We start from the raw sequence: 25,884 nt of genomic DNA on the forward strand, positions 1-25,884 counted from the left end.
CATTTCGTTCTCCAATGCATGAAAGTGAAAAGTGGAAGGGAAGTCGCTCAGTCGTGTCCGACTCTTGGCGACCCCATGGACTGCAGCCCACCGGGCTCCTCCGTCCATGGGGTTTTCCAGGCAGGAGCACTGGAGTGGGGTGCCACTGCCACTGTTGCCTATTCTTTGTTTTGTTGTTGTTTAGTCACTAAGTTGTGTCTGACTCTTTGCGACCCCATGGACTGTAGCCTCCCAAGTTCCTCGGTCCATGGGATTTTCCAGGCAAGAGTACTGGAGTGGGGTGCCATTGCCTTCTCCAGGGGATCTTCCCAACCCAGGGATCGATCCTGTGTCTTCTTCATTGCAGGCAGATTCTTTACCACTGAGCCACCGGGGAAGGCCTCTCTGTTCACATTAAATTCTAGGCTCCTTCCCCTGCCATTCCTCATACTTCTAACTGCCTCCATTTGCCATTTGTTGATAAAGATTCAGGGGTTTAAAACAGATTTTAGCATCAAAGAATCCACAGCAAGATTAGAACAGGTAGGGGGCTTCTCAGGTGGTCCAGTGTTTAACAGTCCACCTTACAGTGCAGGGGATGTGGTTCAATCCCTTGTTTGGGAAGATTTCACATGTCGCGGAGCAACCAGGTCCATGTACCACAACTACTGAGGCCCCACGCTGCAACTAGAGAGTTCATGGGCCACAGTGAAGGATCCCGCATGATGCAATGAAGGTCCTGCCTGCTGCAACTAAGACCCAATGCACCCAAATAAATATTTTAAAGAGAACATCAACAGACACAATGTGATTATGAGAAGAAAGTACCAGAGAAAAATATTCAAGGAAAAAAAATAGCTGAAACTTACAAATGTGATAAAAGTCTGCACACCCAAGAAGCTCAAGGGGGAAAAAAAAGATTCGAACAGGCACTGTGAAGGAGAGGGTACTTTTGGATTATTGCTCGGGGGTCTTTTCCACCACACTCCCCCTCCACTGGCTCAGCTCAGTCAAATGACTGCATGGCAGTAGTTACGCTGTTGGTAACTGTCTCTCTCCAACCATTTCTTTAGGTCACTGATTACAACGCAGGCTTTCAAAGAAAGAAGAGTCTAAAGACAGAGAGAATCCACTCATCAGCTAATTAACTCCCAAATCCTCAAGTGTTGACAGCTCTCTTCAAAGTCCTGGCTTTTCTGAAACAGGAATAGCCCAGGGCCACCCCAAACACACTCCCCACGGCCCGCCCCCAGCAAAAGTAACCTGGGCCCTGGGGATGGATAAGGATGGACCCATCGAGAGAGGCTTGCTGGACATTTGCCCTAGACGTTGATAAGAAACTGCATCAGTCAAGCTTCTGCAAGGAACAGATGGTGTCCTCAACAAACAGTGGTTGAATCCTTGCTGACTAAACCCAGGATGTCCAATGAGTCACCAAATCCTGTCAACTCTACCTCCTAAATCTCGCTTAAATCCATTGACCGCTTCACATCCTCATTGCTTTGTCTCCCCTTTAGAGCACTCGCGCTTTGCATTTGGATTAATGGAGCAGCCTCCTAACTGGTCTGCCAAGAATGGTTCACGGAGGCCTTTGATTTCTCTCTCCAGCCCCGCTCCTGGCCTCGCCCCCTCGGTGCTCCAGGGCACACTGCACACCTGCTGTTCCCTCTGCCTGGAACACGCTCCCTGCCCAGCCCTCCTCAGCCTTCAGGGACCTGCTTAAACACCCACTTCTACAGCAATGACTACGCTACCGCAGCCTGTCTGTAGCCCCCTCCCAGGCCCTAAGCATCGCGATGACAGGCACGCCTTCCATATCAGTCCCCATGGCAGCCTGTTCAACACGCTGTTCAGTATGTGTGTGTGTTTTCTCGTTTAATCTGCACGACCGCCCTAGAGCACACTAGAACCACATCTACTCAACAGATGGAGAGACCGAGGTTTCAAGGCGTGAAATAACTCACCTGTGGTCACCGAGCTAGGAGAGAGGCAGAATCTGTTTTAATCCAGGCCTACGAGTTTAGCTTCTACAAGAAGCTGCCCCAGGAATACTCTGTTCACTCCACAATTAACCAAGTCAGGGGTCAAATAGTTTAGTTAATGAGGTTCTGAGTCAGTAATGAAGGGAATCAAGAGGCGCCAGCTCCCCTCAAATTCAAATTCAAGCAAACCTGTGACCTCTCAGAGGCAGCTGTGCAGCCCTCTGGGAGCAGCTGCTGTTTGAGATGGAACCATTTTTACCCTCAGACGTATTTAAAAGACTCCTTTAGGGCCATATGCTGAAAAATGTCTTTATGATGGTTGAAAAAGAAGTTTGAATGCAGATGCACATTTTTGCTTTCTGCCTAGACCCTGAGCAGTAAGCAGGTTTTATGAAAGAATGAGGTCTGAAGGGGAGGTCTCCAAATGCAGAAATGTTGGGGGTGGCCTGGAGTGGCCTCAGGGAAGAGACAGCCCTGGGGACAGTGACAGTGGAAGAGCCCTGGGTGGGCAGTGCAGAGAGGGTGCAGGAATGCAAACAGCCTCCAGAAACCCCCAGAGCTCCTGACCTCAGAGGAGAGACACTAAACTTGGTGCAAAGAAAACAAAACAGCCCCAGACAGGTGATGGTTAGAGAGAGAGCAGAGGGAGCTGGGGTGGGGGAGTTTTAACCAGTGTGGAAAGGACACCGAAGGAATATGAAGCAAAGGCTTCCTAGGTCTCACCCAGGTACTCCTGAGAGGGCATCAGGATTGAATATCTGAGTTAAAAGTCATGAAAGACAGGAGGACATCAACTGCTGTGACCTCCTACCCTTGGAGAGAAGGAGAGTCAACAGTATTTGGCCAAGGACTTTTGTTAGAAGGGGCTTCCCCAGTGGCTCAGTCAGAAAAGAACCTGCCTGCAGTGTAGGAGATGTGGGTTTGATCCTTGGGTCAGGAAGATCAGGGCATGGCAACCTACCCCAGTATTCTTGCCAGGAAAATCCCATGAACAAAGGAGCTTGGCAGGTTACAGTCCATAGGGTGGCAAAGAGTCAGACAAACTAAAGCGGCTGAGCACAGTTTGGTTAAAAGTAAGTATGAACAGAAGCGGATGAGCTTCTGAGTGCAAAAGGAGCCACGCCCAGTTGCTCCAGCTCCTTCCCTCCTGCCTCTTTGTCCCACAGCCATCGCCTGCCTGACCTCTGGTTCTGCTCAGGGGAGGTGAGCAGTCAAGACCCTGAGCCATGGATAAGATTATAAATTAGAAACTTACAGAATGCAGTTAGATGTGAGAGAAAAGAACATTTTTCTTCAACTAGCCATCCTAAGTCCTTTCCAAGACAAGCTAAGGTACAAAACAGTGAAATAAAATAAAACTTAATATTGAAAGTAAAAAGGGAGGGTGGTGATGGTGTTTATAAAAATTCCTTGAGTATATGAATATAGAACTAGAATCCACCAAGTCATCAGTAGCACCCATTGGCTAGCTAAAGAAAAAAATCACGGGACTTCTCTGGTGGTCCAGTGACTGAGACTCCCAGCTCCCAGGGCAAGGGTCCCAGGTTTGATCCTTGGTCAGGGAACTAGATTGCATACACCGTAACTAAAGATTCTGCAGGCTACAGCTAAGACCTAGCACATCCTCCCACCAAAAAAATCATGTCAGAAGGGGAAACAGTCTATTTTTATTGGGAATTTATTTGCTTTACAATGCTGTGTTAGTTTCTAATGTACAGCAAAGTGAATCAGCTATATATACACATGGATCCCCTCTTTTTTGGATTTCCTTCCAATTCAGGTCACCACAGAGTACTGATAGAGTTCCCTGTGCTGTACAGTAGCTTTTCATTAGTTATCAACAAAAGGGGAAACACTCTTTACAGGAAAAACGATGAGGATCTGCAAAAATCAGTTCGTGCTTTAAGAGCGAGGAACGTGCGGGCCACATCCCCAAGTGGAAGGTATTGCTCCTGTTTATGGAAGGTATTGCTCCTGTTTATGGAAGCTATACGTCCAAACTTGAATGTCAACAAACTAGGTGAATCAGTTAGTGGCTGAATGAAGCGATTGAAATGCATCCAACTTCCCACTTGGAAAAAGCAATAATGTTTCATAATAATGAATGTTAATAACCTGTGATGGTGTGTGATACTGGCCAGTGTCAAAGAGAAGTGTTTTGTGTGTTTTTTTTTTAATAAACACATAGCCACACATACTCTCTCACACACACCCATAAGGGTTTGTGCAATTCAATTACTTTAACAGGAAGTCCCTCCATGGAAAAAGTAATAGGACCAAAGACCCATCTGTGTCCAAGGCAAATCAATGGTGACCTCAATGGGACCTTTGGAGAGAAATGAACCATATCATGGAGTTAATTGGCTAAAGCCAGTTACAGAGAAACGCTAGTCTAACTTCTCTGGGGAAGGAAATGTTACCCTGCCCGGGTTTTCATTAATACGTTTATAGAACACACTAGGAAAGTAAAATTCTTAGGTTAGCAAAATTTCAAAGAGATTTTATAATTTCAAGCAGAAAAAAACATTCCTACCAGTCTGTTGTGTATCCCTGAACTTGCCAAGGACTTTCTGAGATAAAGGATATAGAAGAGACCATCAGTTCCCTCCAATTTTTTATCTAATTGGGTAGACAGAAGAAAGACACATTAAAGCAATGGGTAAGTGAAGGAAGTTTGGGGAAGTTGTGTTGCCTGGGGACGCAGAGTCAGCAGAAGAGCATGTGCCATGGGACTAGCCAGACGGGTTCCATAGAGTAAGTGAATCTCAAGATACTACTTGGACTTGACATATCCCAGTTCTGACCAGGATGTCCCAGTAAACCATCACGAGGACACTTGCTGAGTATCTCCAGGGCTTATTACATTGTAGGACTTCCAATATGCAAGGTACTTTATGGGTGTCATCCCACTTAATTCTCACACAGCCACCAAAGGCAGGTTCAAACACCACCCCAGCTTTTCAGATGAGGAAATAGAAGCACAGAGAGGATGATCACCCGCCTGAAGTGACAGAACTAGTAAGGAGCCTGCAATATGAAGCACTGCTCTCTACTAGCTGGACAGCAAATGCTCAGTAAATAAGGAGACTTCTGGTCAAGCAGGAAAACTATCGCAAGTGTTAGGTTTAACCTCAAGATTTCCGCTAAAGTAACAACTGCTTTAAAACACAAAATTTAGCTTGGAAATCTCATGGATATCAGTGCATCACACAACATAGCTATTGTACAAAGGGTTTTCCGTGATCTGCTACCACTCAGAATATTTTCCAATTAAATATTGAAGTTTTCTCTAAACATTCCATTCAGCTTACAATGCTGATTATAAAAAGCAGAGTTTCAGCAAAATTTCATTCTTTACCAAACCAGGACATCTGATTCTGCCTGGTTTTGTCAACAGAGGTTAGGCTTAACGCATACAGCCTGGTTTCTTGAACCAGATTTAGTGTTTGCTTCTTTTGAACTCATAAGAGGTTCAGCTATGATCAACAGAATTGAAAGTCATACCCAAAGGCATTTTGGAACAAACCAAGACTTATATATTCACTGAGATTTCATTCAGGGTGATCTAATGGTCCCTGCTAGAGACCTCTTCTCCTGTTAAAATTTAACCTGATAAGGAATTCCCTGGCAGTCCGGTGGTTAGGATTCACCCTTTCACTGCTGAGGGCCTGGGTTCAATCCCGGACCAAGGAACTAAGATCTTGTAAGCCTCATGTAATGGCAAAGGAAAAAAAAAAAAAACAACACCTCAACCTGATACAGTATAGGGATTAAATGACACTGAAATCCCAAGATTCCTAACTCTTTCAGAGGCATTAGGGGTATACTAGATTGTTTACTTATAGCCACTTACACATATGATTTGGGCAACATTATTAAAGTCAATGTATTACGAATCACTTGGATTTTTCTTTTTGGTGCATATTGGTGTGAAAGTACCTATCATGTAAAAACACATGAGCAATGAGACATGAGGGGCTTCCCTGGTGGTTCAGTGATAATCTGTCTGCCAAGCTGAAGATGTGGGTTCCATCTCTGGGTCAGGAAGTTTCCCTGGAGAAGGAAATGGCAACCAACTCCAGTATTCTTGCCTCGTAAATCTCATGGACAGAGGAGCCTCTCGGGCTACAGTCCATGGGGTCAAAAAGAGTCAGACAATAAGACCTGAAGGATACAGCTAATAGATCAGAGGGGGATGCTTATCTCAGATAAACTCTCACACAGGCCACACAAGGAGACATTCACAAGGATGGATCCTGCAGTGTGGGGGTGCTGGGGAGCTGGGAGCAATGTGGGTGAATATCACTGGGGGTGTGGATGGGAAAAATGTGGTGGAAGCACAGACTGGCAGCCTCTGCAGGAGTTAGGAACACCAGACAGGATGTACCCAAAGCAATATGGTAGTAGTGGAAATGTTAGTTGCTCAATTGTGTCTGACTCTTTGCGACCCCGTGGACTGTGGCCCACCAGGCTCCTCCTCTGTCGGTGGGATTCTCCAGGCAAGAACACTGGAGTGGATCGCCATTCCCTTCTCCAGAAGATCTTCCCGATCCAGGGATCGAACCCGGGTCTCTTGCATTGCAGGCAGATTCTTTACTATCTGAGCTACAGAGAAGATCCAAAGCAACATGGATGGAGTGAAAAAATTAACAGTCAGAATGAGTGAAGAGCACAATACATATATATATATATAAAACAAAAGTATGGTGTAAAAACCAGTGAAACACATTTTTACAAAAATGTACATAAACACATGCAAATATTGTATATATATCCAGTGTATTAGGATGGTTGTCTGTAGTGGGGGACCCATTCCAGTATTCTTGCCTGGAGAATCCCAGGGACAGAGGAGCCTGGTGGGCTGCCGTCTATGGGGTCGTGCAGAGTCGGACACGACTGAAGCGACTTAGCATGCATGCATGCATTGGAGAAGGAAATGGCAACCCACTCCAGTATTCTTGCCTGGAGAATCCCAGGGACAGAGGAGCCTGGTGGGCTGCCGTCTACGGGGTCTCGCAGAGTCAGACACGACTGAAGGGACTTAGCAGCAGCAGCAGCAGCAGTTGTGGCGGTGGGGAGATGCTTAGACAAGAGGGCCTTGCCTGGGCCAACGAAAGCAATGTGCTTGAACTGATGGATCTGACAAACTCAACTCTGCATCTGAGGTCCAGAAAGGTCTAGCAAAGACAGACATTCAGCCCAACAAGTTTTCATCATAGGTGCTTAGCCCCATGGCTCCTGAACGAGGTGTTAAAAGAGTGAGGTTAATGATTGCCAGGTGGGTTTCTTAAGCTCCTCGGATGTGCTTGGATGCTCCTTAGGCCAGAGACTCTCAACCTTGGCTGCACCTGAAAGACAGCTGGGGCAAAGTAAAAACATCCCATTGCTGGGACTCAACCCAGAGATTCTTTTTAAGAAAACTGGTGAGGCCCAGGCATCGGTATTTTTCCAGAGCTCCTTAGGTGATTTTTACTGGGCATCCAGGATTGAGAACTGTTACATTAGGTTTTTGCATTTTTTATTCTAGTTGCAAATATTGCATTCTTTGGCATTTGAGGAAAAAAAAAAACCCCACAAAATCAGATTATTTTCCTTTTGCCAAATATAAATTCACTGATTAGTGGAGAGGACCAAAGATAGTATAATATATCTACTCACTGGATCATACAATTAAAGCTTTCAGCTGAGCCACATGTATGTTTTGGTGGGCACTCCATAATTCTGTACTTAGTTGCTCAGTCGTGTCTGACTTTTTGCAACCCCACGGACTATAGCCAGTCTCCTCTGTCCATGGGGATTCTCCAGGCAAGAATACTGGAGTTGGTTGCCATGCCCTCCTCCAGGGGATCTTCCCAACCCAGGGATCCAACCCATGTCTCCTTCATTGCAGGCAGATTCTTTACCATCTGAGCCACCAGGGAAGCTCCCCCAAAGTCATACCTTTCCTGACCAGGATTCGGACCCTGGCTGCAGCAGTGGAAGTTCTGAGTCCTAGCTGCTAGACCTGTGTCCACAGTGTAGCTTATGCAGGCGGAGCCCCTTGGAGCTGATCAGTGCACGACCTGTTCTATGCACACGGCAGTGTTCCAGTCCCACCCCATGTGCTGGGCCATGTCTTGGCTACACTGGTGACAAGATGATGTGGTCACGGACCCGGTGGAACATCTATACTTCAGGGAAGGTGGTCACACACAAGGTTTCCATGAGGCGTGACTGTGCTAGGGTGGGAGGGGCACTTCAGGAACTTAGGTCAGGGCCCCTCACTCAGTCCAGGGGTCAGGCAGGACTTGCTAGAAGAAATGAAACTTAAGCCCAAACCCAAGAATAAGAATGTAGGGAGGTCTGGAGGTGTATTAGAAGGAGGGTGCTGCCCACCCAGAAAGAATATCCCAGAAAGGGCAGAGAAATTTTACTGTGCTCATAACAGAGCTAAAAGAAACTCAGAAGAGGTGTGATGGGCAGGGTTAAGAAATCTGGACTTCAGGACTTCCCTGGTGGCTCAGAATCTGCCTGCTAATGCAGGAGACACGGGTTCGATCCCTAGTCCAGGAAGATTCCCATATGCTGTGGAGCAGCTAAAGCCCCTGTAACCACAGCTTTTGAGCCTGTGTGCTAGAGCCCAGGCTCCACAACCAGAGAAGCCACGGCAACAAAAAGCACAGGCACCAGAAGTAGAGAGCAACCTCTGCTCCCTGAAACTATAGAAAAACCCACTCAGCCATGAAGACCCAACACAACCAATAAATTAATAAAAATTACTTTTAAAAAAAGAAATAAAAAAATGCGGACTTCAAAGGAAGGCAAAGTCTAGTTACAAAGGATGCTGCAGGTCAACTTAAGAAGTCTAGCTTTATGATATGGGCAATGGAGAAGGAGCTCATCAAATATGAGCATTCTGGCAACAAGTGGAGTTGAGGCTGCAGAGAGTATGGAGGACGGGTCAAAGGATTCTGTGCTGATGGGGGCAGCTGGTTGAGGGTGGCCTGGGAAAGGAGGGACATGTATGAAAGATGAACAGACATGTATGAAAGATGTCCAGGAGAGACAGAATGTGGAGAGTGCCTGAGGGCGTGGAGGTGCCATCCACTGAGGTCAGGCATAAAGCAGAGGGGTCAGGAAGATGACACCTTGAACATGTTGGCTTTGGGGGACTAGTCTTACAGGTTGAGTTCCTGAGAAGCAGGCTCTGAGACAGTTTAGTGAGCAGGATAGTTTTGCAGGTGTGCTTTTGATGGCTACGTCACAGACGGGAGGGGAAGAAGACAGCAACAGGCAGAGGGAAAGATGGAGATGCAGGGCCCACCTATGGACACGCCTGTGGCCATGGCAGGTTATACTCTCCCAAGATGGCTGCACCGGCTTGCACCCCAGTCTACATGTTCTTCTTACAGTGTGACCCTGATGCTCCTCTGTGGAGAGGTGGGGTCCACACTCCACAGTCTTGAACCTGGGTGGACTCCTGTAACTGTTCAATCAGAGTGATGCTACATGGCTTTGGAGGCTAGGTCATAAAAGGCAATATGGCTTCTTCCTGACTTCTTCTCTTGGGTATGTACTTTGGGAATCACCAAGTAAGAAGCCTGGCTCCCCTGGTGCCTTGTACCCGAGAGGGCACGTGGAGAGATCATACGGAGAACGAGATGCCCAGGAAGCCAGGGGTTCTGGCCCCCAGCAGTGTGAGTGTGCACAGTCCACATGCCAGACACGTGTGTGAGGCAGTGAACTTTGCAATGTGTCCAGGCCCAACTCCAAGTCAGACCAGGAGACACCGAGTAGGGCAGAGACGAATGACCTCTTTGTCCACTCCCCTACCTGGAACCTGGCCCAGATGCATCAGCAAAGTGAATGTCGTTGTTTGAAGCCATATTCCATTCTGCGGTGGTTTGTGATACAGCAAGAGATAAAGGGCACATCGGCTCACCGCTCTGGGAGTCCCAGAACGTGGATGGCCTTTCAGAGCTGTTCCAAATAAGGCCAGAAGGCTGAGCCTTTATATTCCCGCTCTAATCAGTGATTGGACGAGGCCGCCTCAAGAAGCTACATGAACTTGGACAAGGAGGTTCTCTCCAGCTGAGGCCATCCTGGAAGGGGCTGACAGCCGACAGCTGGAGGCAGATAGCATTCCCTGCCACTGGAGCAGAAAGGCCTTCCCCGAAGGGAGTTCTGGGCGGCATGCCCGGTGATGGCTGCAGTGAAAGGAACAGAAGCCGCTTCCATGGTGGGCAGTTGGCCGTTCCAGTCTGGAGCTTGGAAGCGCTCGGTATTGGGGGATATCAGCCTATGACACAGTACCCCATCCTGTGGTGTGAGACCCGGGGGATGGCCTGCACTGAGTCATCAGAATGCAGCACCTTCCCCGGGCAGAATCAGGAGTCTGGGTCATCATCAGGCTCCCTCAGCCCAGCCTCCTGCCCACTAACATCGAGAGGCTCTGGATAAAGATGAGGTCAAACCACCAGGCAGCAGCTGAGGTGCCCAGGGAGACTCCTGAGGGTGAAATGAGAGCCCTGGATCACGGCAGAAGAGGCTGCAAAGGAGATGGGCTGAGGAAGGAATCAGGGGCACAAGGGGTTTCTGGTGGGAGTGGTCACTAGAGGCAGATTCAGACTGAGTCCAAGTAGGATGAGAACACCTAGCACCCCCAAATTCACAGTCATTCACGGAGTGACTGTGAATGATATGAAACAGCCCTGGTGGTGTTCATCCTTGGCTGCTTCTCAGCTGAGGCTCCGGGAGCAGAGGAAGGAACTAGAATGCAGAAGGACCCAGGAAGACCAGATGGAGTTGTCTTGAAGTGAGCCCTCCGCTCAGAGCAAAAGAAAAGGACTGATGAGACCAAGGCAAGGATGAGTAAATCAGGATGACATAAATGAGTGAGAAGCTAAAAGGAAAAGAAACTACCTACCAGGGAGCCTAGGGCCCGGCTGAAGGAGCAAAACTCAGCCCAATGTTCACTCAACAAGAACCGTCCGGTCTGTACAACCCACACGAGGCAACACAGGGGAGGCAGTCCATCGGATAGTCTTAATAGTCGCTGTCACAGCCACGAGAGCAAATGTGTTTGGAATCAATGGATTTGGGTTTGGTTCCCAGCACCGCAGAGGGGTATCTCCTTGGAAAGCATTTCAGTTTTCTTTTTTTTTAATTTATTTATTTATTGTTAGTTGCACTGGGTCTTCACTGCTGCACTGAGGCTTTCCCTAGTTGCAGTGAGCTGAGGCTACTCCTCGTTGCCATGCTCGGGCTTCTCATTGCCGTGGCTTCTCTTGTTGCAGAGCGCAGGCTCTAGAGCGCAGGCTCAGTAGTTGGGGCACACAGGCTCTTGTTGCTGCAAGGGATGTGGGATCTTCCCGGACCAGGGATCGAATCTGTCCCCTGCATTAGCAAGCAGATTTCTATTCGCTGTACCACCAAGGAAGTCCCCATTTCAGTTTTCTAAGCATCCATTTCCTTATCTGTAAAATGAGATAATAGTGCCTCATTTGCTGCTTTGCTGCAAGGACCATACCTCATTCATTCATTTATTCAATGAGTATTTAATCATGAGCCAGACATAATGCAAGATATGGTGATACAAGAGCAAATAGCACAGACATGACCCTTCGCCTCCTGGAGATAAACATTAAATAGATTATAACATGAACGACACCTCTACAATTGCTAGAAGGGAGAAGAAAAATGAAGCATGTTAGATACTAAATATGTAATACCTGGGACATAGTAGGTGCTGAAGAAATGATATTTCTGGGAAGATATTTACAGGGATCACACACAGCAAAATTGTGAAAAGAGATATTTTACATTCAGTATCCACAGTTTCCCTCTCCTGAGGAACTCTGGTATTTCAAGTTTTTCATATCAAAGTTAGTACTTATCTGGCACCATTAAACAGCTCCAGGAAGAAGTCAGCAGAATTGGGGGAGAGGGGGCATTGTTTCAGGGTCTTCAGAACGGCTCTTTGTGGCAACACCTTCTGAGAACACTGGTAGCTTATACTGTCATTCACAACGTCCACTCGCTCTTGAATTTCTTACACATAAAAACAAAGGTTTGAAAGGCATTTTCTCCTCGGGCATTCATTTATTAGAAGCAGCATAAAGGTGCTTTCTTGTGAGGGTAAGCTGCATAGTATCTTGGCGCCTCTTTTGTTTTTAAAAAATTTTTGGAACAACAAGGACACAAAGCTGACTCACTTGGAAGTAAAGGTTGCCAGCAGGAATGAGGAGTCAGTAGGAGAGGCATCTTACAACCGGTAACAACGCTGTCGGGACAGCGTGTTCACATCCAGCGGGGGTTGTGACGCTGCACGACTCCTGACACGTACCTGCAATAGAGCGGCTCACCTGAGCGCCGGGAACTGGGGCTGGACCCAAGCCAGGCGTTTCCCAAAGCCTGGCCCGCCACAGCACACTTCTCCACAACCAGAAGAAACCAGAAGGGGGCCACAGTGTCGGGGGGTGGGGGGGACACGGCTGGGAGGGGCCAGCCCCAGGCTCCCGCCTTTCATCTCAACCAATGTTCGGTGGGCAGCTCCCAGGCCCACATACACACAGGCGTTGAATCAGGGCCCAGTGACCAGGCTCAGAGGGAAACGGGGAGGCAGCAGCTGAAGGAAGCCTGGGCCTGGGAAAATGCTGCTGAGGCCAGGCCTGGGAACAAAGGCGGGCAGGTTAGTACAGCTGCGGGTGCTCTGCCAGAAGCATGTCGTGCAGGTGAGAGAGAGACTGAGTGTGTGTGTGTGAGAGAGACAGACAGGGAAAGTATGAGTGCATGTGAATGTGTGGATGTGTGAGTGTTACATGAGCTGGTGTGTGTTTTTGCACATAGGCAGCAAGCGTGTCATCAGCCAGAATGTGTTCAAGGCTGTATGTGTCTGGGGGCACGTGAGAATGTAGGTTGTGTGTGAAATGTCTGAGACTGTGTGTGAGAGAGAGAGAGAGAAAGAGTGAGAGAGAGAGGCTGCTTGTATGAAGAGCCCACCTGAAGGTGTTTAGAGATAAAGCAGCTTTAGCTGCCCTGGGTTACAACTCTGAGGCATGCCTGCTCCCAATGAGCGAGCGCACTACAACTATTCTGAATTCTCATTACGGGAAAATCTGAAGGAGCAGAGTCCCAGAGTTCCCTGAGCCACTTATCCCTGGGAGTGAAATTCCTACACACCAGCGGGTATCATGTAGAGTCTTTCCCAATTAGCAATCATAACACCTGAAGCTTTGAACGGTTGTTGTATGTTTATCTTTCTCTTCAAGCTCACTCTGCTGGCTCTCATAACCAAGTTCAGACAACCTTCTGTCTGCCAGCCACAAAGACAACGCCCACAGCCCCCACCCCAGACGGAGATCGGAGTCATTTCCATGATCGCTGTGTGTGTTCTGCTGACTTTTTATTTAATTGTGCTTTATGGTGTGCCTGTTTCCATCAAGGATTTGCGCAGGCTTACAATATTAAAAAACACACATCCAACAGAAATGTTTCAGAAGCACACAAAACTCAGAACAAAACTCAAGCCACAGGAAGGGAAAGATGTTCCAACGTGGGTGTTCCATGGCTTAATTTTTCACGTGTGGTAAAACAGAGTCATGAGAAGTGCAATACTGAGTAATAGGAAGGTGTCTTTAGGAGTTTTACTCTGTCTGGATTTTAATTATTGTGCTGTTTGCTTAAATTCTCCAGGTCTCACTCTTCCCATCACTAAAAACAGGGGCAACAGCCCTACCTCATAGGATGGAGAACAAAGTAAGATAATGGACACTAAGTGCTTAATACACTGCCTGGCACACAGCAAGCAATATGTTTAGCAGTGCTGCTGCCATTTGCTTTTTTAAAGTTCTTTTTATTGCAGTAAAAGTCATATAAAGTATACTATTTTAACCATTTTTAACTGTATGGTTCAGAGGCACTAAGTACATTCCCCTTGTCGTGCAGCTCTCACTGTCATCTGTCTCCTGAATTTTTCACTTTCTTAAACTGAAACTATGTCCCCATTAAACACAGACTCCCCATTTCCCCTCCATCTCCCACACACCCCACTTCTGGCATTTACCAATGCACTTTCTGACTCTATGAATTTCACTACTCTAGGTACCTCGTATAAGTGGAATCCATGTTGTTGTCATTTTCACTGACATTGTAGGATTTCACTCACACCCTAGTTGCATCCCTTTTAGGCTGCGTGCACAGATCGAGAGGAGACTTTCCACTCTCTGGTCTGATGCAAAGAGCAATGAGGTGAATGTACCCTGCACTCCTGGCATTCAGAGCCCAGGAGTGGGCGCTGCACATGGCACGCTGTCACCCACGGCAGCGAGGTTCTTCAGGCTGCATGGGAGACTGCATGACTCAGTATTTCTTTCATTTCCTTTTACAGTTTTGGTTTTGTTTGCAAGCTCTGTTGGACATTTGCATGAGCTGTTTGGCCTGTGGGCTCTGTGATCACCAAGCATGGAGCTGAGCTGAGCTGCAGAGAAGCCGTGTGCTCAGCTGCAGGTCAGGCCGCACTGAGACCATGCCAGGGCTGTGGAGGACCACGGGCCCCCCCTGGGGCAGCCGGGCTCAGAGACTGCTGCTGGCCTATTTGATGGACAGAGCCAATAGCTGAAACACCTCCATGTGGGTTCTCCACTCAACCCAAGATACCTAGACGCAGGATGCATCCACTCTTCATGTCTCCAGCGGGCAGGTGAGAGGGGCTCCATGCTCTCCTCAAACAGCAGTCAATGCTCAAGAGAATCCCACTGAGACCTCTTACCTGTTCAAGAACCATGCTCTACCTCCCAGCTTTCCCTTGGCATGGGCTCGGTTTCCCGGGCTCCTGAGGAGTGTACCATCTAGTCAGGAATGTGCTTGGGACTTACCTCAAGAGCCATCAACCTCATCTTGCCTAGTATTTGTTTTCCATGTGGATGTCTATCTTCCATCCTCTCCCTCCACTCATCAAAGTGGGTTCAAAGGCTGCAGTGTTTCATGATTTATTTCTGCATCTCCCTCCTCATCTCTTAGCCCAGGTCTACTTGGTGCTTACCACCTAAGTGCCTTATAAATATTATATTTATAAATATTTGTAAATAGGAGCTATATAAGCATTGTTGGGTCAGAGCATGAAAGTAAGTGAACAAAGGAATAAAGCATTTCACAGAATGAGAAAGATGTTAAGGCAAACATAAACCCTGGAGCCCATTTGATGAAGCACCTGCATATAATAACAGTCAAGGAGATAGAGGTGGCAGCTCCCTGGGAGGTGATGAAACTCAGCAGTAGGACAGGAGTCCAGGTGTCCCACTCATGCTGGACCCCATGCTGCTTCTCAGTTCCTCTCGGTCTTCATCTACCACTCTTCTGCAGGAGTCTCCCTGGGTCTCTGTCAGCTCCTCCTCTCGCTGAATCACTAGTTCATTAACCAGGGTACAACTCAGCCCCACTGCTCATTGCAAACCAAATCAATAAATATTGATTGAGTGCCTACTATGTCGACAGCCAGGTGAGAACGAGCGAAGGCAGGAAGCACAGAATAGAGAAGCTGTGTGCAGCTTATCTACCTTATTGATGGTCAGTCTGACACCCAGGTCACGTTCATAGCATAGTCCAAGAAGGCAGCAGACGTGTGCGGGCTTTCAGCGGGGAAAGATAAGGGGGTGGGGGAGGGTCTCTAGGGGCTCCAGAGAAAGCCTCTTTCTCCCTCAGGCAAGAGGGAAAGGAGAATGTTGTGTAAATAATGAGTGCATACTACACCCTGTTCATGTACAAGAATTCCAAGAATGATTAAACTCAACTGTGGCTCTAGGATAAACAGAAATTTAAGGCTGCTTAGTGTACTTTGTCTCTCTCTGTTGCACATGTACTCACACACACGCATGCACACACACACATACACTATGTACATCTGCTACCTTATAACTGGTTCATAAGGAATGCAGTTTAGTCTGATGGAAAGGTAACAGTTCAGTTCAGTTCAGTCACTCAGTCCTGTCTGACTCTTTTCGACCCCATGAATTGCAGCACCCCAGGCCTCCCTGTCCATCACTAACTCCCAGAGTTCACTCAAACTCATGTCCATCGAGTCAGTGATGCCAACCAGCCATCTCATCCTCTGTCGTCCCCTTCTCCTCCTGCCCCCAATCCCTCCCAGCATCACAGTCTTTTCCAATGAGTCAACTCTTCGCATGAGGTGGCCAAAGTACTGGAGTTTCAGCTTTAGCATCATTCCTTCCAAAGAACACCTAGGACTGATCTCCTTCAGAATGGACTGGTTGGATCTCCTTGCAGTCCAAGGGACTCTCAAGAGTCTTCTCCAACACCACAGTTCAAAAGCATCAATTCTTCGGCTCTCAGCTTTCTTCACAGTCCAACTCTCACATCCATACATGACCACTGGAAAAACCATAGCCTTGACTAGACCGACCTTTGTTGGCAAAGTAATGTCTCTGCTTTTGAATATGCTATCTAAGTCGGTCATAATTTTCCTTCTTGGTATGGACCTAACAGAAGCAGAAGATATTAAGAAGAGATGGCAAGAATACACAGAAGAACTGTACAAAAAAGATCTTCACGACCCAGATAATCACGATGGTGTGATCACTGATCTAGAGCCAGACATCCTGGAATGTGAAGTCAAGTGGGCCTTAGAAAGCATCACTACGAACAAAGCTAGTGGAGGTGATGGAATTCCAGTTGAGCTCTTTCAAATCCTGAAAGATGATGCTGTGAAAGTGCTGCACTCAATATGCCAGCAAATTTGGAAAACTCAGCAGTGGCCACAGGACTGGAAAAGGTCAGTTTTCATTCCAATCCCAAAGAAAGGCAATGCCAAAGAATGCTCAAACTACCGCACAATTGCACTCATCTCACACGCCAGTAAAGTAATGCTCAAAATTCTTCAAGCCAGGCTTCAGCAATATGTGAACCATGAACTTCCTGATGTTCAAGCTGGTTTTAGAAAAGGCAGAGGAACCAGAGATCAAATTGCCAACATCCACTGGATCATGGGAAAAGCAAGAGAATTCCAGAAAAACATCTATTTCTGCTTTATTGACTATGCCAAAGCCTTTGACTGTGTGGATCACAATAAACTGTGGGAAATTCTGAAAGAGATGGGAATACCAGAACACCTGATCTGCCTCTTGAGAAATTTGTATGCAGGTCAGGAAGCAACAGTTAGAACTGGACATGGAACAACAGACTGGTTCCAAATAGGAAAAGGAGGACGTCAAGGCTGTGTATTGTCACCCTGCTTATTTAAGTTCTATGCAGAGTACATCATGAGAAACGCTGGACTGGAAGAAACACAAGCTGAAATCAAGATTGCCAGGAGAAATATCAATAACCTCAGATATGCAGATGGCACCACCCTTATGGCAGAAAGTGAAGAGGAACTCAAAAGCCTCTTGATGAAAGTGAAAGTGGAGAGTGAAAAAGTTGGCTTAAAGCTCAACATTCAGAAAATGAAGATCATGGTGTCTGGTCCCATCACTTCATGGGAAATAGATGGGGAAACAGTGGAAACAGTGTCAGACTTAATTTTTCTGGGCTCCAAAATCACTGCAGATGGTGGCTGCAGCCATGAAATTAAAAGACACTTACTCCTTGGAAGGAAAGTTATGACCAATCTAGACAGCATATTCAAAAGCAGAGACATTACTTTGCCAACAAAAGTCCGTCTAGTCAAGGCTATGGTTTTTCCTGTGGTCATGTATGGATGTGAGAGTTGGACTGTGAAGAAGGCTGAGTGCCAAAGAATTGATGCTTTTGAACTGTGGTGTTGGAGAAGACTCTTGAGAGTCCCTTGAACTGCAAGGAGATCCAACCAGTCCATTCTGAAGGAGATGAGCCCTGGGATTTCTTTGGAAGGAATGATGCTAAAGCTGAAACTCCAGTACTTTGGCCACCACCTCATGTGAAGAGTTGACTCATTGGAAAAGACTGTGATGCTGGGAGGGATTGGGGGCAGGAGGAGAAGGGGACAACAGAGGATGAGATGGCTGGATGGCATCACTGACTCGATGGACATGAGTCTGGGTGAGCTCCGGGAGTTAGTGATGGACAGGGAGGCCTGGTGTGCTGTGATTCATGGGGTCGCAAAGAGTAGGACACGACTGAGTGACTGAACTGAACTGAAGAAGTAAGTGTCTTTTAATTTCATGGCTGCAGTCACCATCTGCAGTGATTTTGGAGCCCCCCACAAATAAAGTCTCAGGTAACAGTAGGAGCAGCCAAAAGACTTGACATTGTCTCTGCTCAGCTATTCACTCACTCTGATCCTGGGTCGATAAGTTAATCACTCCAGGCCTCCACTTGTCCATTTATATGTCTGGTAAAAATATTTTACTAATATCACTGGCTATCTGCTTTACAGCAATGTTGTGCTTACACAGATATAAACAATCCTTTAGAAGTTGAATTACTGTAGGCTTCACACAAATGAAGTATTCTTCAGAGCTGACTTAAGGATTCATAAACCATAGAGATCACAAGGAAGTAGAAGACCTTAACAACACTATAAACCAACTAGACCTAACAGACATCTAGAGAACACTCTACTCAACAAGTGTTCCAAGTACACATGGAACATTCTCCAGGATAAACCATATGCTAGGTCACTGCTATGGACTGTATTATGTCCAACCCCAAATTCATATGTTAAATGTCTAACCCCCCAAGGTAGGACTATTTTCGAGTCAGGAAGTAATTAAGGGTAAATGAGGTCATAGGTGGGGCCCTGATCCAATAGGATTAGCATGCTTATAAGAAGAAATACCAATGTCAAAGGGCATATTGCCTATATTTTTTTAGAAGTTTTATGGTTTGAGGTCTTATACTTAAGTCTTTAATCCATTTTGAATTTATTGTTGTGTATGTTGTGAGAGATTAACTCAATTTGAATCACGTACATGCTAATGTTCACTTTTCCCAGCACCATTTATTAAAGAGGCTATCTTTTCTCCATTGTATAGTTTTGCTTCCTATGTCACCGATAATTTGCTTATATAAGTGTGGGTTCATTTCTGGGTTCTCTATTCGGTTCCATTGATCTATGAGTATATTTTTGTGCCAAAACCATACTGTTTTGATTACTGTAGCTTTGTAGTACAGTTTGTAAGCAGGAAGCATGATACCTCCAGCTTTGTTCTTTCTCAGGATTGTTGTGGCTATTGTCTTTCCTGGTTTCATACAAATTTTAGAATTATTTCTTCTAGTTCTATGAAAAATGGCATTGGTATTTTTGATAGAGATTGCGTTGAATCTGTAGATTGCCTTGGGTAGTATGATCATTTTAAAGATATTAATTCTTCCAGTGCATGAATATGGTATGTCTTTCCAATCATGTTGTCTTCTTTCATCAACGTCCAGGTCTTTAACCTGCTTACTTAGATATATTCCTAGCTATTCTCTTCTTTTTGATGTGATTGTAAGTGGCACTGTATTCTTAATTTCTCTTTCTGACAGTTTGCTGTTAGTGTATGGGAGTGCAACAGGTTTCTGTATATTAATTTTGTGTCCTGCAACTTTATTGAATTCATTGATGAATTCTATGGCACCCCACTCCAGTACTCTTGCCTGGAGAATCCCATGGATGGAGGAGCCTGGTGGGCTGTAGTCCATGGGGTCGCGAAGCGTCGGACACGACTGAGCGACTTCCCTTTCACTTTTCACTTTCATGCATTGGAGAAGGAAATGGCAACCGACTCCAGTGTTCTTGCCTGGAGAATCCCAGGGACGGGGGAACCTCATGGGCTGCCGTCTATGGGGTTGCACAGAGTCAGACATGACTGAAGCGACTTAGCAGCAGCAGCAGGTTTTATTTATTTATTTTTTTGGTGGTGTCTTTAGGGTTTTCTGTGTATAGTATCATGTCATCTGTAAACAGCGACCCGTTTCACTTCTCCGTTTCCAGTTTGGATTCTTTTTATGTCTTTTTCTCATTGACCGTATTAGAAGTGGCTAGGGCTTCCAATTCTATGTTGAATAAAAGTGGTGGCAGTGCATCCTTGTCTTCTTCCTGATCTTAGAGAAAATGCTTCAGCTTTTCACTGTTAAGTATAATGCTGGCCATGGGCTTGTCATATTTGGCCTTTACTGTGTTGTAGTATATTCCCTCTATACCCACTGTGTTGAACATTTTTCCCAGCAGGCACATGAAAAGATGCTTAGTATCATTAATCATCAGGGAAACACAAATCAAAACCACAATAAAGTATCACCCCACTCCTGTCACAATGGCTAGGATCCAAAAGACAACAAATAACAAGTCAGTGAGAATGTGGAGAAAAGGGAACTCTTGTGCACTATTGGTGGGAATGTAAATTGATGCAGTCACTATGGAAAACAGTTTGAAGACTCCTCAAAAAATTAAAATAGAATGGCTGCATGATCCAGCCGCTCCATCCAGAGAAAATGAAAGCACAAATTTGAAAAGATATAAGCAGCCCTATGTTCACTGCAGCATTATTTACAGCAGCCAAGATAGGAGAGAAACCTAAGAAGACGTGGTGTTACATCACTCAGTCGTGTCTGATTCTTTGTGATCTCAGGGACTGTAGCCTGCCAGGCTCTCCTGTCCATGGGGATTCTCCAGGCCAGAATACTGGAGTGGGTTGCCATGCCCTTCTCCAGGGGGTTTTCCCAACCTAGGGATCGAACCTGGGTCCCCCGAGTTGCAGGCAGATTCTTTACCATCTGAGCCACCAGGAATGCCCACAATAGAGTATTACTCAGCCATAAAAAATAATGAAATCTTGGAACAACATGGATGGACCCAGAGAGTATTATGTTAAGTGAAATAATTTAGACAAATACTGTATGATTTCACTTATATGTAGAATCTAACAAAGCAAAACAAATGGACAAACATAATAAAACAGAAACAGTTATAGATACAGAGAAAAAACAGCTGGTTGCCAGAGGAGAGGAAGATAGAAAGAGAGAAAAAAAAAAAAAAAAACAGATTAGTGAGTGAGATTAAGAGGTAAAAATTTCCAGTTGCAAAATAAATGAGTCATGGGAATGATATGTACAGTGTGGGGTATGTAGTCAGTAACAATGTAATATCTTTGTATGGTGACAGATTGTAACTAGAATTATTACATGATCCTTTTGAAATGTACAGAAGTATCGAATCACTATGTCCTGTGCCAGGAACTAACATAATGTTATACTTCAACAACAACAAGAAACAAACTCATAGAAAAAGAAATCAGATTTGAGATTTTGAGAGGCAGGGCATGGCAGGAGGGGAAATTGGTTGAAAGTGGTCAAGAGGTAGAAACTTCCAGTTATAAGATAAATAAGTACTAGGGATATAATGTACATGATAAATATAATTAATAGTGCTGTATGTTATCTATAAAAGTTGTTAAGAGTAAATCTTAAGAGTTCTCACCATAAGAACATTTTTTCCTATTTTTTTAGTTTTGTATCAATATGAGATGATGGATGTTCACTAAACATACAGTGGTCGTCATTTCATGATGTATGTAATTCAAATCATTATACTATGCACCTTCAAGTTATAGAGTGCTGTTTGTCAATTATATCTCAATAAAACTAGAAGTAAAATAAAAAGAAATGCCGGCAAGCTGGTGCTGTCTCTCTCTCGCTCTACTGTGTGAGGACACAGTGAAAAGGCAGCCATCTGCAAGCCAGGAAGACAGGTCTCATCAGGAACTAAAACAGGCTAACACCTTGATCGTGGATTTCCCAGCATCCAGAACTGAGAAAACAAATTCATTTTGTTTTAAGCTACCCAGTCTATGCTATTTTGTTATGGCAGTCACAAAACAAACTAAACAAACCTCAATAAACTTAAAAGGAGAGAAATCATGCAAAGTATGGCCTCTGACTACAATGAAATGATATTAGAAATCATCAGCAGGGAAAAATTGGGGAAAGTCAGAAATATGTGGAGATTAAACAGAATACTCCTAAATAACCAATGGGTCAAAGGAGAAATCAAAAGAAATCAGAAAATCCTTTGGGATGGATCCAAATGAACACACAATGTATTAAAATGTACAGAATTCAGTTAAAGCCCTCCTTAAAGGGAGATGTAGAGTGATGAATGCTAATATTAAGAAAGGAGAAAGATCTCAAGTCAGTAACCTGAACTTCCGTAATAAGACACTGGAACAAGAAGAACAAGCCTAAGCAGGTAGAAGGAAGGAAATAATAAAGACTAGAGTCAAAATTCAATGAAATAGAGACAAGGAAGATCATAGAGAAAAAATCAGTGAAACCAAAAGCTGGTACTGAAAGACCAAAAAATAGACAAATACTGGACTTCCCTGGTGGTCCAGTGGTTAAGAATCTGCCTGCCAATGCAGGGGACACAGGTTTGATTCCCGGTCTGGGAAGATCCCACCTGTCTCCGGGCAATTAACCTCGTGTGTCACAACTACTAAAGCTCACATGCCTAGCGTCTGGGCTCAGCAATGAGAAGCCACTGCAAGAGAAGCCCTCACACGACAACTAGAGGAAGCTTGCTGCAACTAGAGAAAGCCTGAGAGCAGCAACAAAGACCCAGCGCAGCCAAAAACATAAATTAAAAAATAATTAACTTTAAGAAACAGACAAATGTTTAGTAGATTGACCAAAAGTCATATCTAAACAGACTTCACTGAGGAGAGAGCCCTCAAACCACCCATCCTATAAAACGGCCAAAAAGGTTGAGGCTTTAAGCCTGGGCGGTAAGGACAAGGCAGAGGCAACACTAGAAACCAAATAGGCTGAGCCAGCCTGGGGCTTCTGATGCTGCCAAATGGATGCTCGCATACCAACCTCTATTTGAAAGACAGTAGGAAAGCCAAAGAAGAGAACTGAACTATGTCTTAAAATAAGAAACCCTTGAGTGAGTCAATCATTGCCTCCTACTTTGTCTCCCTGCATGAATCAAAAAGGGTCCTATTTTGACTCACTCAAAGTAGGGATTACTCCAAGCGTTAGACTTGTTTTCTCTGGTTTCGGAAGAACAATCCACAGCTGTAATAGATGTGGCCGGAGAGAAGGGAAATCTTGCTTTTATAAATGGTCATGGTGACTCTTTCAGAATTCTAATCCTGGATAGGAAGACAGATGGGAGGTGGAAGAGCCAGGGCATGCACTGCATTAGAGAGTATGGTCCAGGTCTTGGAATCAGGATCCCCAGACGATGCCCTGTGTCTCTTGTAGCATCGTAGAAGTACCGAGTGTGTGGTAGAACCTGAGGTGATCCTGTTCTAGGTGATTTTAGAGAGAATGCTTGATTCTCTTAGGGAAAGATGAGTTTAAGAACACAATTAAAATCTTAGGATACCACTCTTGTTTTCTTTTCTTTTTTAAATATTTATTTATTTGGTTGCACCAGGTCTTGGTTGCAGAAGGCAGAATCTTTGATCTTCACTAGAGCATGCGGGATCTTTCATTACACCATGTGGGATGTAGTTCCCTGAATGGGGATTGAACCTGGGTCCCCTGCATTCAGAACTCGGCGTCTTAGCCACTGGACCACCAAGAAAGTCCACATTGTTCTCTTTCTTGAGCAAGCAGCTTATGGCAGTCCCATGTGGGGGCATGAAAATTCACACATCTAGATTTTGCCCTCTTTAAGATTTTCTCACAGGATTCCAGCAACAGACTTGCCTTCACAACACTAGTTGAGCTTGCTCTTCTTCTTGATACAAATTTCATTCCGCTAATGGGATAGTAGAACCTGAAGGTAGAGAGGTGTTTTGGGTTGTAGTTAAATGAACTGAAGTAAAAGGAAGGAGCCTTGAAATCACAATAATAACAGGTAATATTTATTGAGCACTTGTAGCCAAGCAGTATTCAAAGTACTTCACATGGATTAACTCTTTTAATCTGAAAAATTTCGTGATGCCAGTATTATTGCTGACTCCATTTTACAGGTAAGAAAATCGAGGCCGTTAGGTAATCTGCCCAAGGTCACGAGAGACTGAGCTCCATTAAGTCTGTATTCTTATCCAGCCCCTTCAGGGAGTCAGCTTTAAGATGTGGATCTACCAAGTGCTGTTATTTATTATTTATCTATTTATTCAGGCTTTTTCAAATTCCTACATAATTCCTCCAGCTGTAATCCTCTTCAGGAATTTGAGTGATAAACAAATTTAGGGTCATAATATGCTAGAAAATCAAAACTGGGAGAGACCTTTGAAAATACATAATCTAAGCCTCTATCGTACCGTTGAGGAGACTGAGGTCCAGAGTTTCACACAGCATTAATGATAAAAGAATTATTTAGTTACAGCACAATCACATAGTTCTAGTCTCAGTGGAGACCACTAAACAACAAATCTACTTTTTAGATTCTTCTAAAATAATTCTGGATCTTCTTGGGAAAACATAGAGCCTGCCCAAGAAGTCTAGACCTGCCCACTCATTAGAATCACCCGAAACACTTTTTACACACTTAAGCTTGGGCCCCTTGAATCAGAACACCTGGGGCAGAGTTTGGACAATTGTGTGTTTCTATAATTATCGCAGGTGAACCCCATGCATAGTAAAAGAAGAAAATAATTTATTTAGTCAACATTTGATGTGTTCTTGGTGATGGTGGAATTGCTTTTCATTCCATAGGGAGTTCTTCCTACAATAGTCTGGGCGTCTTAGAAAGGCAAAGACAGTGTGGCTGTTCTTTCCTGAGTTCTTTCTGTGAGTCAAGAATCACTTTCAGGACTTCCTTGGTGGTCCAGTGGTTAAGAATCTACCTGCCAATGCACAGGACACAGGTTCAGTCCCTTGTCCAGGAAGATCCCACATGCTGTGGAGGCAACTAAGCTTATGTGTCAGAACTACTGAAGCCTGCATGCCTAGAGCCCACGCTCTGCAACAAGAAGGGCCACTGCAATGCGAAGTCTGTGAAGCACAACTAGAGAAAGCCTAGAGAAAGGTCCAGAGCAGCGAAGACCAAGCACATCCGAAAACAAACAAATAAAAAGTGAATCACTTTATAGCATGTAACTATGCTATGAAATGGAGAAGGCAATGGCACCCCACTCCAATACTCTTGCCTGGAAAATCCCATGGATGGAGGAACCTGGAAGGCTGCAGTCCATGGGGTTGCTGAGGGTTGGACACGACTGAGCGACTTCACTTTTCACTTTCATGCAGTGGAGAAGGAAATGGCAACCTACTCCAGTGCTCTTGCCTGGAGAATCCCAGGGACGGGGGAGACTGGTGGGCTGCCGTCTATGGGGTCGCACAGAGTCGGACATGACTGAAGCGACTTAGCAACAGCAGCAGCATGCTATGAAATGGGCTTCCCCAGTGGCTCAGATGGTAAAGAATCCTCCTGCAATGTGGGAGACCTGGGTCTGATCCCTGGGTTGGAAAGATCCCCTGAAGGAGGGCATGGCAACCCACTCCAGTATTCTTGCCTAGAGAATCCCCATGGACAGGAGAGGCTGGGGGACTACATACCCTGGGGTTGCAAAGAGTCAGACAGGACTGAGCGACTAAGCACAGCCTAGCACGTGCTATGAAATTCCCAATATTCCATAAGCCTGGTGTTAAGTTTAAGGAGATGAGTGTGCTGGAGAAAACACAAGCTTTTTGAAGTAGGTTGGTGTGTATTTGTCTAATCTAGAAAAGCATCATCTGATGCCTTTATGTCTGATAGATGTCCACGCACAAGCCAACCTTGGCCTTTCCCTCCCTTGGCATGCAAATGCCTGCAGGTCCCAGACCAACTCTCTAGCCTCAAGCTAAAATCAGGCTAAAATCTAAAAATATTTAGTTATTAAAAAAAAAAAGAGGAGGATGGGGAAAGAAAAAAGTCAAGTGTGGATCAAATAAATGGCAGATTGTCTTCCCACAGAAATAATCAGCTCGCCTGTCCAGAGAGCAAGTCCTAAGGTCCAGGAGCAGAGGAGTGGAGTGGGAGATGACAGAATGCCAAAGCCGAAACCTGCGCCTCAACCACCCCCACTCCCATCCCCCA

At 45.4% G+C, this 25,884-nt stretch overlaps 1 long non-coding RNA gene across 1 annotated transcript in view; it reads right to left on the reverse strand.

The window, feature by feature from the left end:
• Positions 1-23,345: 23,345 nt before the first annotated feature.
• The window catches only part of LOC112579066, a 43,399-nt gene continuing 40,860 nt past the window's right edge, over positions 23,346-25,884 (reverse strand). The window contains exon 4 of the long non-coding RNA XR_003103452.3: positions 23,346-23,637. This is a non-coding gene — a long non-coding RNA (uncharacterized LOC112579066). The remainder of the gene's footprint in view (positions 23,638-25,884) is intronic.

The sequence above is a fragment of the Bubalus bubalis genome, chromosome 15, assembly GCF_019923935.1.
Source record: "Bubalus bubalis isolate 160015118507 breed Murrah chromosome 15, NDDB_SH_1, whole genome shotgun sequence".
Classification (NCBI taxonomy): domain Eukaryota; kingdom Metazoa; phylum Chordata; class Mammalia; order Artiodactyla; family Bovidae; genus Bubalus; species Bubalus bubalis.